Below are 17,172 nucleotides of genomic sequence, written 5' to 3'. Positions count from 1 at the left end.
GGGGCATTACTGAGCTCCTGGACAGTCTGAGATGCAACATGGCAGTGGCGGATGGACCGAAACATGATATCCCTGAGGTGTTCTATTGAATTTAGGTCATGCGAGCATGGGGGTCATTCAATGGTATCAATTAATTCATCCTCCAGGAACTGTTTGCATTCTCTCACCACATGAGGCCAGAAATTGTCGTACACCAGGAGACACCCAAGATTCACTGCACCAGCGTAGGGTCTGACAGTGGATCCAAAGATTTCATCCCGATACCTAATGGTAGTCAGAGTGCCATTTTCTAGCCTGTAGAGGTCTGTACGTCCCTCTATGGATATGCCTCCCCAGACCATCACTGACCTACCACCAAAATGGTCATTCTGAATGATGTTACAGGCAGCATAATGTTCTCATTGGCTTCTCCAGGCCCTTTCTTGTCTGTCACATGTACTCAGGGTGAACCTGCTCTCATCTGTGAAAAGCACAGGACATCAGTGGCAGGCCTGCAAATTCTGGTGTTCAATGGCAAATGCCAATCGAGCTCTATAGTGCTGGGCAGTGAGCACAGAGCCCACTAGAGGATTTCGGGCCATCATGCCACCCTCATGAAGTCTGTTTCTGATTGTTTGGTCAGAGATATTCACACCAGGGGCCTACTGGAGGTCATTTTGTAGGGTTCTGGAAGTGCTCATCCTGTTCCTCCTTGCACAAAGGAGCAGATACCAGTCCTACTGATGGGTTAAGGACATTCTACGGCCCTGTCCAGCTCTCCTAGAGTAGCTGCCTGTCTCCTGGAATCTCCTCCATGCTTTTGAGACTGAGCTGGAAGAAACAGAAAATCTTCTGGCAATGGAACATATTGATGTGCCATCCTGGAGGAGTTGGACTGCCTGTGCACACTCTGCAGGGTCCAGGTATCACCTCATGCTACCAGTAGTGACACTGATCCTAGCCAAATGCAAAACTAGTGAAAAACAGTAAGAAAAGATGAGTAGGGAAAAACAATGTCAGTGGTATCCACCTGTAAAACTATTCCTGTTTTGGGGGTTGTCTCATTGTTGCCCATTTAGTGCACCTGTTGTTAATTTTATTAACACCAAAGTAGCTGAAACTGATTAACAAGCCCCTCTGCTACTTAACTGACCAGATCAATATTCCAGGAGTTTAATTGACTTGATGCTATACTCTGATTAAAAAGTGTTCCTTTAATTTTTTTGAGCAGTGTATATATTGTGTGTATATATATATATATATATATATATATATATATATATATATATATATATAATTTATTGGCCTTTCATTTAAAAGTTGTTTTAGGTATTCATGTATGGTTCTTAGGTATATGCAAGGTTTGACCTATGACCTATTCATTCATTGTAACGCTAGCCGATACTGATATAAGGATTGATATTTGGACAGCAGAAGAGACCCTGAGCTGTAACTGGACTCAAACTTCTTTTCCCACTTGTTCATTCCTGTAGTATATCACTTCACCTACATATTCAATTCAACAACAAAGTCCCCCAATTTGAACTTTGCTTAGGGTTCATATTTTCTTTAACTGGCCCCACTAATTATGAAACTTTATTGATGGAATTATATTTTTGGTCATATAGATTGTAAGCTCTAACGAGCAGGGCTCTCTGTTTCCTCTTGTACCAAATTGTCTTGTAACTGTAATGTCTACCTTCATTTTGTAAAGCGCTGCCTAAACTGTTGGCGCTATATACATCCTGTATAATAATCCTAATAATATACATTATGTTATGAGATACTGGGAATGGTATGGAATTTCTTGTATGCACTTTATGTGTCTCAGTATAACATTGACTTTCCTGATGTAACTGTAGAGAGGGCTAGATATTTGCTTGTCACTAAGCTACTGTCTCAGAATATGTTGACTGAGGCCTTCCTATCACAGAAAATGCTAAAGGGAATGACTGTAAAGCCATTCTGCCCAATTTGTGGCCCTTTGGTCCTTTATGTATGGTTTTTCAGGGACGTGCAGACCAGCAATCTGTGTTTTTGGAGGGTTTTTTGTTGTTTTTGTTGTTTAGGTACTTACTGAAGTCAGTGAAGAAAAATGTACTTTAGACTGACTTCTAGTTCCTAAATGGTTTGGTTTATCTCTTTCACACTATTTTACTTTTTTTCTGAGCTGTCCTTCTCTTCGTGTTTTATGTTTTGCAACTTGGCTGAAGTTCTGAAGTTTCTGACCATCACTTATAGCATGCATGTAGTCTCTGACCATCTATTGCTGTATATCTGTAGTCTTTGACAGCATTATGTTCACTAAATATGTTTTCCAGCTCATTGATGATGTTAAGAGATATACTTGAGGCTCCCTATATCAAGAAAGTTAACCACATTGTTGGGTATCATTGATTGTGATTGACATGGATCTACTTTGTGGGTCGACATTGGATTTACATTGGAAGACACTGTTTGTTTCCAATAAAATACTTTTACAGTGGTGTGGCTGTTTTTATTTACTACCTCTTATTGATGAGACCTTTGATTGATGGGGCTCTGCTCTCCTAAACAGGATGAGGGAGTCTGTGGGGTACTAATATGAATCTAAAAATCATGTTTAGAATAAGTAGGCCCCAAATATCCACCCCATATGAATAAATATGGGGTATGTAGTACCCCTTGTTACTCATTCAAAAACAAAAAAGATAAATAGTAATTTAAAACATCCACAACATTGAAAAACACATTTGCTAGGTTTTTTTTTTTAATATTCCCTTATGTGAAAACAACATCAATCACATTATCCAGCAATGTAGATTAACATTAGTCACATTTAACAGCCGCCAATGATATTGACCTCCCCACCATGACGACGATCCCCCATCACTACTCCCGTCAAAAATTATAACTTCCAAGCTCTGTTGGAATGTAAAGACAGTGGCAGTAATTCTGGGTAATGTAGTTGACCAGATATGGTCAGGGCTATGTTTGGTCAAAGATGGCCCACAGAATCCCTGGTCTTTTTGTTTAAAAAACAAGCCAGCCAGAATGTAAAAAAATTACTTAAAGGAGCAAATCCCACTGCACTGCAGATTTTAGGAATCCCCAAGGCATGTTATTTAGGGATCTGTGGATTTTTAAGGTTGCGCTTGAAGTTGCATTAAAAGAAACTCTCCTCACTGAGTGGTTTTAAAAAAAAAATTCCTTGGTACATGCGCCAGATGGCAGAGCCCAGTTAATAATGCCCTTTTTAGAGAAATCTTGCCAATGGTTACCAAAGACTTGGAGTGGTGTTCAGAGCTATGATCCGGTTTAACACATTTTGTGCTTAGTTCACTGAACCTCTTGCGAACCAAACTTTGCCCAGTTCACCTATTCCTAGTAATGAGAAGTATTTTTCTTCTCTACTTGTCTGTCTGCTCCTCATAGACTAAATACGTGTGTCTTTCAAATCCAAGGGACACTACCAATTTAAGGATTCAACCTGTGAGGCTAAAATGAAACTGGATACAACATAATGTTCTGAATAAGATCCCAAATATGTTATATCCTAGATTGCAGTTACATTTCCCTGAACACACCTGGACACACCATCCAAAGCCACCTGTATGTATACAGTATGTTTTCTCTATAGTTGTAAACAACTATAATTTTGATGCAGTATTTTAAACACAAAATCTTTTTTTCAGCATCCAATTATTTTAGTTTAAAATTTTAATGTTTTGCAATAGTGTATTATTCAGGGTACACAAGAGAGTGGACACAGACAGCATCCAGAACAGCTGTTGGTAGTGTGTCATAAAATATAAGGTTCCTAAAGCTGTAAATTCAATAGCTCACATCTTATACTTTTCCTTTTGAATAAACATGCTTTAAATCAAAATCTCAGCTGCCTAAAACTTTAATTTGCCTCTTTGCTTACAGGTGTCTGATCTTTGGAAGCTGGCTGTGCTAAGGAATAAAACAGAACAACGTGGATTGGCTAGATTCACCGCACTGTAAGTAAAATGTTGTGCCAGATACAGATAACTTATTTGCATCTCTCTCCTTATAATTACTGTACTACTGCTGCCTTGGGTAGATTTATTGTGTAGCAAAAATGGCATTTGCTTTTGGCATATAACACATTTTTTTTTATTTCTCTACTAATATTTTCCATAATGCTGGAAATGCATTTCATGATCAAAAATATTTTCCAAAGTGATATTCTTAGGTTTTTATTTTTTTGGCATCTTGGTTTGTGGGTCTGGCCCTGAATATCACAACCTGTGCATTAACATCTGGAAAAAACACAGTCTGTGTTGGCCTTTTTGGCAAAGCTGAAGGTTACAGCATTGTGCAATTGGAAGTAGATACTTGGAATGGCTTTTTTTTTTACGTATTAAAATGTAAACTGGATTATGTGTGTCCTTTAGAAAGGCAAGAGGCCAATCAAGTATTAACCTACAGAATTTTATTTATGCTTTTCTACATTTAATTCTATTTATAGCCATTCTTTGCTAACCTACTGTTCTCTTAATTTTACTTTAAATTATAAAGTCAGCAAACTCAGAATACTCAGTAGTGAAAAATAATATTACATTGTATAAAAAGTTTTATATAAATACTATGCAGAATTATCATTATCTTTGCCAAATATAGGCATTTTAAGTTAGGATATTCAAAAATAATTTAAAACAATCCTTGTAAGTACGATAAAGAACGTATATATAGTACTAAACAAGCTTATTGGTGTTGAATTCTGTTAATGTGAATAATTACATAATAGGGTCTACTGTGCCCAGTGGGAGTAGAAAATGGCCCAGCATTAGTGGGAATAAACCGTGCCCCATGATTGGTTTTAAAGTGATCCTAAAGACTTATTTTTTTTTTTTAAGAAAAAATAAGAAACATGTTATACTTACCTACTGTAGTTTTGCACCGAGCAGCCTGGATCCGCCTCTTTTCGAGTCCTTGCCAGCACTTTTAGCCCCTCCTCCTGTTGGGTGCCCCCACAGCAAGCAGCTTGCTATGGGGGCCCCCTGCTGCTCCGTGTGTCCATTCACACACAGAGCCATGGCTCAGCCCTGCCACCCCTCTCTTCTCATTGGCTCAGTGGCTTTGATCGACAGGAGTGGAAGCCAATGGCTCCCGCTTCTGTCTCAGCCAATGAGGAGAAGAAGTCCTAGGAAAGCTGAGACTCCAGTGCACACAGATGGATTGAGAGGGGGGCTTAGGTGAGTATTAGGGGGGGGGGGGTCGGGGGTGATGCTGCACAGAAAATGTTTTTTACCTTCATGCATAGAATGCAAAACCTTGAGCTTTTAGAACCACTTCAATGGAAGGAAGAAGGCTCCATTGTTGGTATAAATGGGAAGAAAATTTCCATTGATGGTGTCAATGTGAGGAATGGCATTCCATCTTTGGTGTCAGTTGGTGGAATAGTGCCCCAATGGCCAGAGAAAGGCCAGCAAAGGACCACATATGGCCCCCGGGCCGCAGTTTGGGGACCACTGTTCTAAACTAAAAACTATACAGGCACCAGAATTATAAAGATTGTATCATCTCGGAGTCAACATCTCAGTCCAAAAGGTCGATGCTGACCCTAAATAATGTTTCCACAAAGGTGGAATCCTTCTCATGACAAATGCAGATGATCAGATGATGGCATTGTGGATAAAGATGTGGGTGGGTAATGTGATCCCTGTCAGAGGTAATTAAAGTGGAGCTTCACTCAAAAAGTGAAGTACCGCTGTCTTGTTCCATCCTCCCAGCTTGTACTGATTTACAGGTTTTTTTTTTGGGGGGGGGGGAAGGATCTATATCTGTATCTGCTCTAAGTTCTTGCCTGCCCTATCCCTCCTCTCTTGCAGCCTCCTGGGACTTGTTACATGTCCCAGGAGGTTGCAGGACCAATTCTTGCACAGTGGGAAACCGACTGCGGTTCCTCAGAAATCCACAGCCAGCTCCCATATACAGGATGACAGCACCAGGGACTCACAGCGGTAAGAAGAAAAGGCTATGGGAAGACAGCAGTGAAACCCAGGCACTGGGAAATACTTAAGTCTTCAAAGTCAGCAGCTACAGTATTTGTAAAAAAAAAGGTCCTATTTAACTGTAAGTGTTATACTTATGGAAAATATATCTGTCGCTAGATTCTCTTTAGGTGAGGTTTGCATTTTAAGTGAAATCTAAGTCATCTTGTTCTTTTAAAAATTTGATCCATTAAAAGATGGGAAAACCCTAAAAAAAATACAATTTTAGGGTATAGATAGAGCTGTTTTTATTCAGTTGTTATAACCTCAACATAGGCATGTATTGTTCACTGGGTCTGATAGAAAAGCATATGTGGTTATGTCTCAAAATGGCTTTGTGTGGTATTTAACTTATTATAAGCCCATCCAATTTTTGATCTGTGTGAGTTTTGTTACTGTGTGGTGTTTGTGGCTTTCATTTTAGCAAACCAGCATAAATGTTTGTCACCTTGTCACCTACTTAGGTTTCCTGTGACTTATTGTACTAACACACTTCGTACTTTGTAATATATGTTAATAACTTCTTATAGTAATTCTAATTAATAAATGGCTGCCATAAACCTATCCCATATTGTACCAAGATGAATTAAAGATATTTATCTTGCTATTAATTTGTGCTCCCGTACATCTGCCGTTTTATCTTAATCATTTCTGCTATTACAAGCTAGGTCAGGAGCTACAAAACCCAACCCTATTTCCTTACAGTTCTGCTGACAAAGATATCAACAGAGATTTTATCTTGGCTGGAAATGTGATATATTATAAACTCATCTGAATCGAGTCTCCGTCTCCGGTTATGTGTAACGGCTGCACAGAATGTGAAAAGAAAACAGGTGGACTTGACAACAATCAAACAATGCATATATTCACAATATCACTGGAAAGCTTACATTAATTTGAAATTTGTATCTGTTTAAACTGAGCTGTTGCCATCTGTTATACTCTGCTACTGAAGACAGGGGAAATTAAAAACTGTGATCTGCACTCATGGATGAGGTTGAAGGAGATGAAATGCACAAATTAGTATTTATTTAATGCATGGTGAGCAATGGGATTGAAACTGGGGTCAAGGCAATCATTGTCACAACTATGTCCTTGTTCCACAAGGGTTGGGCCTACTCTGCTGCCACTTCTTGCAACATTTACTTTAAGCTACCAGTATAATATTTCAAACCAGAAATGCACAGGGAAAAATATGCGTCACCTACTGTATACTTGGTCATGTGATGGGACATGATCAAGCACTCAATTGTTTGGAACTTAAGGACTAAATACAAGTACAGTATGTACTGTACATTTTTAAATGTACATACTAGATAAAAGGTGATGAACATTGTAAAGTGACCATGTGGTAAGCAAGATTGCCATAACAATCCAGTGAGACTTTCTGCCAGAGCAGTTGTTTACTTTTTTTACAAGCTAAATCCTAGAGAGGTTGGTATTAGCTTACCATACATCTTCTGAAAAGGGATCTTGCATACTCAGAAGATACACATTCCTTTTAGCCATTAAGGTTGACCCTCATAGTGATAGATCAGTAGAAATATATATTATGGTGAGGCTTAGTGGCAAGCTATACCAATAACTTCAAATGCTGGAGCTTTCATTCAGACATGACAGGGGGATTGCAGAGGCTGCTGAATGTACATACCTGTAATTTAGACTGAAAGTAGTTTAGGGTTGTCTTCCCCATGATGGTCTCTCTTTAAGGGATAGCAAATACTTCTACATATATAGTGTAACTTAGAAGAATATATTGGAAACAAATCAGTGGCATACTGGACCAGAATGTGAAATCCAAAACTGAAAGATTAATAACCAAATACCTAAGTAGTTGGTGTATGAGTTCACAGTTTAATAAATATGATATTCTGTTAGGAATGTTATATTCTGGATGTTCAAGATTAATGTCAAACTGACAAATAGGACAATAGAGAAAAGAGAAGTGTCTTTCATTTCCATAAAGCACTACATTGCTATGCATAGAGCAGAACTACTGTAGGTGTCACATGACTTCTATTCAGCTTTCTTTTATTTCAGTCTACAATTCATTGTCTGAATGATAATGTCATATACCAGTGGACCATGTGAAGAACACTTGATGAGCTTTTATACAGTAGATCATGCAGATTGTGTTAATATTCAGAGAGGGCCAGACCATTGTGTCTATTCAAGCTACTTGCTAGAAACTACTACTAGACAGAAACACTGGCAGATAAATTGTAAAATCATGACAAAAATAACATGCATAGTGCTTAGTGAGGTATAGCTCCAAATTCCTCTCTACTATTCAGAGCACCTCAGATATCTCATCTCAGAAAAAATAATAAAACCTTTTGCAGAAAAAAAAAATTGAAGAGCTAGCTAAAACACGAGTAACACTACAGACCTTAATTAAACAATGGTGATATCGAAATCATAACATAATGCACATGTGTAATATTGTGCAGAGTATATTCTATGAGTGGTGTTATGTTGCTGTTTGTCATTCTGTGTAGGTTAAGAGACAACTGCAGCAGCTTCAACCATACAGTTCCCTTACTGGGGGTGACTTATGGTGGCAGCTACTGGCCTAACTCGGTTACACAATACCAAGGAAATTTGCTTGCAGTTTATTATAAATGTTATTGCCACTTTAGCAAAAAATACTTTTGGTGCAATAGTGTTGAAAAGTAAACTTGGGTACAAATTTGTTTTCTTTTTCTTGGCATTTTTTTACATTATTTTCACCTGGAAATCCTGGTATTAACATACTTTCTGTCCCTTCATAGCTCCACTCATTTCTCCATTGTATCTATAGAAGTAGCCATGGTTGTCAAACAGGCTAGATTTCAAACATGTCTGCCTTTTGTTCATCTTCATTATATGTTGGATTGATGGGATTAGTAGTTTACACAAGAAAGATAACGATGTTGGTGTTTTCTTTTCAGCTAAGGGACAAAGACATTATATTTCTGGCTAGATCAACATGTATTCTCTGTACTTGCTAAAAATGATCTTAACCTAAAAAAAGGATCAGGACACAGGCAACACAGTGGATTAATGATTAGCAATTCTGCCTTGAAGCACTGGGATCCTTAGTTTGGACCAGGACACTATATGCTTAGAGTTTGCATGTTCTCCCTGTGCTCATGTGGGTTTCGTCCAGTTTCCTCACACACTCCATAGACTTCCTGGTAGGCTAACTAGTACCTGTCTAATTTGGCCTTAGTATGTGTGTGAGTGTTTGTGTGCATGGAAGATATGGGTCTTAGATTGTAAGCTCCTTGAGAACATGCAGTCACCACTCCTAAGGACTGATAAGTTGCAATATGTTACATTTTTGTACTTGGGTTTAGGTATGCTTATCATTACTTCTGTTTTGAACACTGTTTAGTTATGTATAGGTACGTACGTTTGAGCAATGCGACAATTTTTGTTCTACAGCTTTAGTGAGTTAATTTACCTGAAATGAAGGATATTCCACGTCTTGCAGGTTGCTGGATCATGGAGAAATCTTCATTGCTGTTCTAGCTCGCTTCTTACTGTGGTTGAAAGTCCACTCTGGGGGTTAGTAACTTTGGGCTGCAGGCTGATCTGCTGTGATACAACTCCGGAAGAGGACCTTCCCCCTCTTCCTACATTGAGAAATGTTCTTTAATTGCTTCTCCTTCTTATAACACAAACTGTGAATGGGTGTGAGAATCCTATGACTCAGCAGGCTTTGCTCCATTCCTCCATTCACAGATAATGTTACATGCAATGAAAGCGATCAAAGAACATTTCTCAATGGAGAAAGAAGGAGGGGACGGGTCCTCATCGGAAAGTTTATCACAGCAGCTCAGCCCAGACCTCAAAGTTGTTAAGATTGCTGCACCAGATGTTCATCCACAGGAAGAGGACAAGGCAGCCTAACAATAAAGATTTTTCCAGGATCCATAAGCCAGCATGGTGTTGTACATCCTTCATTTCAGGTAAGTAAGCTCACTAAATTAACAACATAACTATTACTTAAAGTAGTAAAATGGTCAAATAACCATAATACTGGCACGATCAAGTGTTGCAGGAACAGAGAGCAGAATATACTCTTGCAGCTGGTAGGAAACAGGGCCTATAGGTAGCTGCCAACCAATTCCTTAAAGGATAAGTTCACCTTTTGCTAAAAAAAATGATAAATGCACATTTTTTTGCTGGCAAAAAAAAATGTGCATTTATTATTTTTTGTTGCAGGAGCCTGTAAACCATTTCACCAGCAATCGTCAGATCGCTGGTGCCATGCAGGTTTCCTGCAGACCTGCCAGTATATCTGCTTGCCCATGTACGGGCAAGCAGATATACTGACAGGAAGAAGCAATGGACTATCATGGCGCTCCACAGTACCAGGGTAGTTCACTGGGAACTACAAGCCAACTGCCGCTAAGGCTGTTGGAACTTGTAGTTTCTCACTCACAGAGGACTGTGAATGAGTGACATGGCTGGGTGAGCAGAGAAGATCCCCCACTAGCTGTCAAAGTGTGGAAGCGGGGGGTGTGAGAGATGGTCTATTCAAAACATATGAATATGGGTGTAACATGTAACATATTATGAAAGGTGAACTTATCCCTAAAATTATTTTCTCTTAGTCAATCCACATAACCTCTCTAAATATTGTCAAGAAGAGCCTCCAACTCCCCCCATGAGGAACAGACAAGCTGTTGTGTCATCAAGTGTCCTGCACACCTACCTATAAACTAAAACAAGCCTGCAGTGCACTGTGCTTCCCACCACTCTGCCCAGCTAGATGGCATCTAGTTGTTGCATACTACACCAGTGGTACATACTATTCAGCTGGGCTTTTAGTTTACTAGTATCAAAGGTAGAGATGTACAACAAATTAATTAGTTGAACCCTGGATGCAATGTATTGCTGAACAGAATTTTATGATGAGCATAAACCTAAATAATCAATTTAAATTGTGAAATAATTTAAAGCTGTGCACACATTGTCATAACAAAGCCAATCTTTGCTTAAAATAAAAGCTGTAATAATTAAAAAAAAATATACTGCAATCTGTGCTTTACCACAGCAGAGAAGTCTATGCCTTTTACGCTATGTGACACATGTATAGGTCTAGTGAAAGGCGTTCTTTTATTTCCAATATTACTGTACATAATCACATATGTACATAATATGACCAGTAAATGTGCTAGTATGTGAGAGTCTATGTCAGTCACTCCACAGGGAAACTAAGCCAAGTACAAACAGCATAGGCAAGCAACATCACAAGAGGTTTTTCATACTCTTTGCCTTAGGGATATACTGTAGAGGCTTATTAATAGAATTGCTACACTGCATTACTCTGGGTAGATGAGACAAGAGGCAGAAGATAAAGATAGTTATTCTGTTAACCCATTCGTGATGGAAAGAGTCAAGAAATAGAAAGGATTACTAATGTTAATGTTGCTGAAAGCTTATAGCATAATAAAAGAATGTGAATCTAGATAAATATATTCAAATAAATGATAATAAGGACAATCTGTATTCATTCTCCTTCTTGTCAATAATCCCTAATGTTTTACACATGCCCCACTGTACCATAATTAGTATGCCTATGAAGGGATGCTATATTGTTTTGTTAGAAAAATCCAAGACAAAATTGGCATGGGTCCTGCAATCTAGTTTTCCACACTAACCAGCCTGGGGTTGGAAGGAGGTGTCAGTCAACAGGATCTCTACAATAAGATCTCTGACAGAAACCCAGCCATGGATAGGAACGATCTGGATGTCTCTATCAATAGGGTTGGGGGGACATCTGCCATGAGAAAGAAAGAGTTCAGTTTTTGATTTTGTCTAAACTGAAAAGTTATATTGTATACACTGGGGTCTTACAGGCATTGGATGAAAAAAGAAAACACGTTTTAGTAATGTCTTAGTATGTTTAATAGGACTTACTGTATGTTTGACTTCAAACGTTTGATTTTGGTACAGGTACATGTTAAGGAAGATTTCACATTTTTAGAGCCCAAACTGAAGGAGAAGCACAGATGAGTTTTAAGGGCAATATTTACAAATTGATCTTGGGATGATTCAGTTTTCACTGTACTCTTGAAGAACTTGGAGTCATGGCTTAATCCTAGACTCTATATATTCAGAGTTTTTAAATTCTCCATTTATGTGTGGATTTTAACTAGTTGTTCCAACCCCCTCCCACAATCCAAAATACAATAGGGCCTTCTCTTATCAGTGCAGTGCATGGAAATCATGGCTTCTATACAGTATGGCTGTCAGGGCTTGGATCACCTGCTGGTAGCACTGTGCTTCCCAGAGCAAGAGGTTGTAGTTCCACCAGCTGGTGTCTCCCAGAAACCAGCAGATTGCAGTAATCAGTCTCTGTGACGGTTGTGCGGTGTCAGACCCCAGCCCTTCTCACCAACTTGTGACCAAAGGACCAGCCAATCTCAGACCGCGCTGTCACCTGCATAACAACGCCAATCTGTCACATACCTGATGGGAGACTGAAATGACGAGGTCGGCCTCACTTGTGTCACTAGCCCTGACCCCACTGTAATTGGAACAGAGGGAGTCTAGGGACCAGGGGGACAAGAGCGCCAGTAGATGTTGTTTGCAGCTCTTGCAGATGATGACCTTGGAAGACTGATGATCTTCTGACTCAGGCATGGTAGTAACATGGAGAGTGGGTTTTGTAGATCGCCAGGTGTGCACCAGAGCAAGGCAGGAAGTAAGGGTGAGAGACAGGAGCAGTGTCATAGGAATAGCCAGGGTCATTAACAGGCGGACAGCACGGTACAGAATCAGAAGCAAAGCCAAAGTCAGGAGCAGAGCCGAAGTCAGGAACCAGTATCAATCAGGAGAGCAATCATCAGGTCAGGAACAAGCCGGGTCAGCAACAAATGAATCACATAGGAACAAGCAGGACACGGGGGAGCTGAAGACCACTCAGCACCTAACATGGGCAGAGGTACTCTTTAAATAGTCCGTCTGGCGCCAATCTTCACCGTGCGTGTGCGCGATCGTGCATTTCCGTGCGCATGTGCACAACCGACCACTCTTCTCCGGACGTTTCTATGCGCATGCGGATTTCTAATCACAATTCGTCTCACCGGAAATCCCTTACACAATCTCAACTGCGCCCTGCACAAAGATTTTCCAGCTCGTGGGACCACAATCTATGTGCCAGCAGCCTGAGAGTAATTGTTACTGGGTCAGGTTAATTACGCAATTAACCCTTCACACTGCCACCACCACCTTTTTACACAGAAGGAGGAAACTCACAAATCTTAGCAGTAACACTATGATATTAGTATAAGCGTCTGTAACACACTGTCACCACAGAAAGATGTATTAAGAGGATTATCACATACAGTAGCACTCTTCAGAGACAGGGATTCTTTAGTTTGCATTAAAAGCTTTAGAAACAGTTCAACACTTTTTAGAAAATAGGATTTATTACTAAAAAGGTCAAAATGGTGCAATTAAAATATTTACAGAAAAATATGTAACAAATATATATAAAGAGAGTAATAAAACAACAGAGAAATAAAACAAAGAAGTTTCAGAAGGCAGAATACTTGCGAAAGTCCTTGATTTGAGCAGAGTCCAATCGTCCGAGCAAAAGGTTGCCTTTGCTCTCAAGATGGTTCCTGAATGATGTTAAAAGGGAGAGCTATCTTTTCTCCAGGCTGTCAGTCTTTTTCTATTATCTCAAAGTGGTGTCTCCTGAGAACAGATAGCCAATCACCCCATTTGGGGATGGGTGTTAGGCGGTGACCAAGGTTAGGACCAAATCCCTTACAAGTTCATACTACGGTCAATAACCTTCAATAGGTACAGGTAGCATCCTAGCAACTGGCAGATTAATATTTAGAATTATACTCTGAACGCACAGATACCAAATTTTAGCATATCCTGCCACTCCTGAATAAAAGATGTTGCTTTCTACCCTCTTGTAGGCGCCACATAGGGATGTAAGGCGTCATGTGACTCATATTAAAATGACCTATCCGAATATATACTTCATATCAATGTGCCCCGTTCCTGCTGAAGTTTATGAATTTGTATGAAAAATGACTCATGTGGAATGTACGTTTTATGGGACACTTAACAGGTCATGACCGACTGAGTTATGGTTTTACGACAGGGCAGAGGAAAGTGGTTGTCAAGCAGACACTCTGGGGCCAGGCTAATTAGGGGTTTTCAGCCATGGAGCTCACCCAGCTGTGCATATGCACTTTTGACCCTTGTTCACTTACAAACTCACATTCCATTCAACAGGGAGGAGGGAGAATCATGAGAGTCATGAGAGACAAAATGGTAGAAACCTAACAAAATGGCGGTTAGTGTCCTGGTCTCTATGTGCACAGTTGTCACAGTCTCCACCTGATGTTGTCCTCTGGGAGGGTATTTAGTCCCTCTTCTACTATTACACTTCGCTATGGTGTTTTGCTTTGCCTGCCAGCCAGATGCATGCTTGGTGTTAAATTCCGAGCCTTATCTTGCTCTTGTGTTGTACCCTGCTGCCTTGTACCTGCTTCCCTTGTTCCTATCTCCAGTCCTGGTTCCCCCTTCCTTGTCTCTATGGTATTGTCCTGTTTAGTTAATTGTTAGGCTCTCTGTTATTTAGTTAGGTTGCTAGTTTGGCATTTTGATTATATGGTTGTGCTTTGGTTATGGTTTGCTGCATTTCCTGTTTGCTGGTGTTTGGATAGATTTTGATTTCACTGTAAATAAATCTTACAGTCGAAAGCATACACATTCTGGTCTCGGTTTCCTAAGTGTAGCCACATACACTAGATCTAGCCATCCCTGCTGCTGATTCCTGACAATGGCTTTAGGATTCAGTAGGGATCACAACTTGTAACCAGACAGGTTTTTTTAAGGTGGACCTAAGGAAACCAAAATTTTCTCAGCTAAACCAGTGTAAAGCAAAATGGAAATAAAAAAAATAGCAGAGGGTAAATTGGCAACTTACATATAGCCAGTAAAAACTCTCATATCATCAAAATGAGGCTTGAGTGGTGTAGGTCTCAGCACAGTGGTGAGCCAGATTTCAGTCCAGGAAAAAGTATGACAGGGCTGTCAGCTAGGTATACCTATAAGGCCAAGAGAACACCAGAGGGTGCCAGAGTGTATATTGGCATAGTGAACACACACACACAGTAGGTAGCCCATAGATTGGTGCAAGAATCAGTGCTTACCAAATAGTCCAGATCCGCAGCTCCATAGTATTTGTACTGGGTATTTACTGTGGCAAAATTATTGATATACAGCATTTGGTAGTGAAATCCAGATGCTGGTGGAAGCACATGGAGCACAAGGTGGACTGCAAATGACATCACTAGGGGGCATGGTAATGCACTTCAAAGCCACCCAGCCTCTTTGTTAAGTCAATACACAGTATACTTTCTCACTCTATACCATGCCATAACCGCTACCTATTACTGCAAAGCAGAGTGGAGCATTAAAACAGACAGTATCTGCACATATTGCTTACATTTATGGCCATATTCAGGAAAAGAGTTTTTAAAGGAAGGGTAGCAGGGAATGTTGAGAGAAGTCAGGAGGTTCATACTTGTTTATTAAATTTGAAACCCATATCTTTTTCTTGTTTGGTTGCCTGCATGATTGAAAGTAATTCATCAAACGGAGATCATGCTTTCCCCAATAGTACATTCTAATATTAGATTTTATTAAAATAATCATGTTGGGTGCATTCAGCTTGCATTTAAGATTAGTCTGAAATGCTTTTGGTCTTCTTCTAAGCTGCATAAAGCTAGTTTAAGCTACTTTTGTATCTCTATGGAAATAAAAAAAATTGGAACTAAAACTCAAGTACACATTGGACTGAAAAAGCACAGTTCAAAGCAATAGCTGCCTGATTGGCAAAAAGTGTTGACCCTTCCTCTTTTAGAGTTCTGCTGTGTGCAGGCTCATATTAATTTGCCAGTATATATGATAGATGTATGTACCAGTACATTACATTATTGTTTTTATATGAATATAAGAACTTGATTAAATAGTCTATACAGTCTAACATTTACACGGAAGCTAGCTCTGAAGCCACATAATAACTTGCAAATTTGTACTGAATCTCTCAGCATGTGGTATTTTTGTCTGCCTGTATGTATTTGCTTATTAACTTCCCCTAATATTGTGAAGCTAAACATATCACAAGCACAGTGTCTTCCATGCTGGTGTTAATGAGTTCTTTATTATCTTCATTAATCTTTATTTTTAAATTCAATCATCCATTTCATGCAAGACAGAGCGTGTTATTTTCAATGAGGATACATCTCCTTCACTGACCCACTAAAAACTGATGTGTATGTTATGTTTCTTCAGAGTTCCTGCCATTTTTTTATTTGGGAGAAGTTTTTTTATACTCACAGGCTGGATTATTGAGCATTAAGACTTGGAGGCACTGTAGAAACTCAACCTTGTAGCTGTGAAAAAGATTTTCGCACATGAAAATTACACTGTTTCATAACTTCAAGCAAAATCCATCAAAGTGATAGAGAAATAGTTATCTGCTGCGACAAGAAACAAATAATCTTTTCCAACACCAATGTTGCTTGATAGTTGATGGTTTGTTTTGATATTTGATATTTTCATAGCAATCATTCAATGCCCACTGTGGTTTCAATTAAGACATCTGCTTATTCTTTGCATTGTCACATTGATGGACAATGCATTTTTACCAAGCATCAAATAAGACAAATATGGTAAATAAGACCTACAATATTCTAGTATGTTGTAACAGGGAATAGTAACGAGCACTGAAATTATTATATTTCTACTGCATCAAATTCAAGTATAACTAAAGGCAAATTGTTTTCCGTAGATTTGGATAGAGTGGTAAGGGGTTGGAACCATTGTCCATTGTTAATTAAGGAAAGTGGAAAATTAGCACTGGATGCATGAGTTTATATCATTGGCATTGCTAACTTACCTTAAGGTATTGGTGTTGATATAGGCAGGGGCGGACTGACAACTCATGGGGCCCCCGGGCAATAGGGGATCATGGGGCCCCTGTATCCTTGCCCAAACTCAAAAAAGCCTATGAAAAAGGTACCAGGGGCATCTCATGGGGCCCCCTACTGACCCCGGGCCCTCTGGCAGTGCCCGAGTTTCCAAATGGTCAGTCCGCCCCTGGATATAGGCGATCTGGTTCTCAAAATGTAAATGTGAAGCTCCACACAACTACTAAATGATCCAGATA

General features: G+C 39.5%; 1 long non-coding RNA gene across 1 annotated transcript in view; it reads left to right on the top strand.

The window, feature by feature from the left end:
- Window positions 1-17,172, top strand: part of LOC149451901 (uncharacterized) — a 252,985-nt gene that overhangs the window by 152,747 nt on the left and 83,066 nt on the right. The window contains exon 3 of the long non-coding RNA XR_016314970.1: window positions 3,889-3,962. This is a non-coding gene — a long non-coding RNA (uncharacterized LOC149451901). The remainder of the gene's footprint in view (window positions 1-3,888; window positions 3,963-17,172) is intronic.

Source organism: Staurois parvus, unplaced genomic scaffold (genome assembly GCF_062004578.1).
Source record: "Staurois parvus isolate SC_StPar_1 unplaced genomic scaffold, SC_StPar_1.0 ptg000510l, whole genome shotgun sequence".
NCBI lineage: Eukaryota > Metazoa > Chordata > Amphibia > Anura > Ranidae > Staurois > Staurois parvus.
Note: the sequence above shows the minus strand (reverse complement) of the source record. Positions and strands in the feature narration are given on the sequence as shown.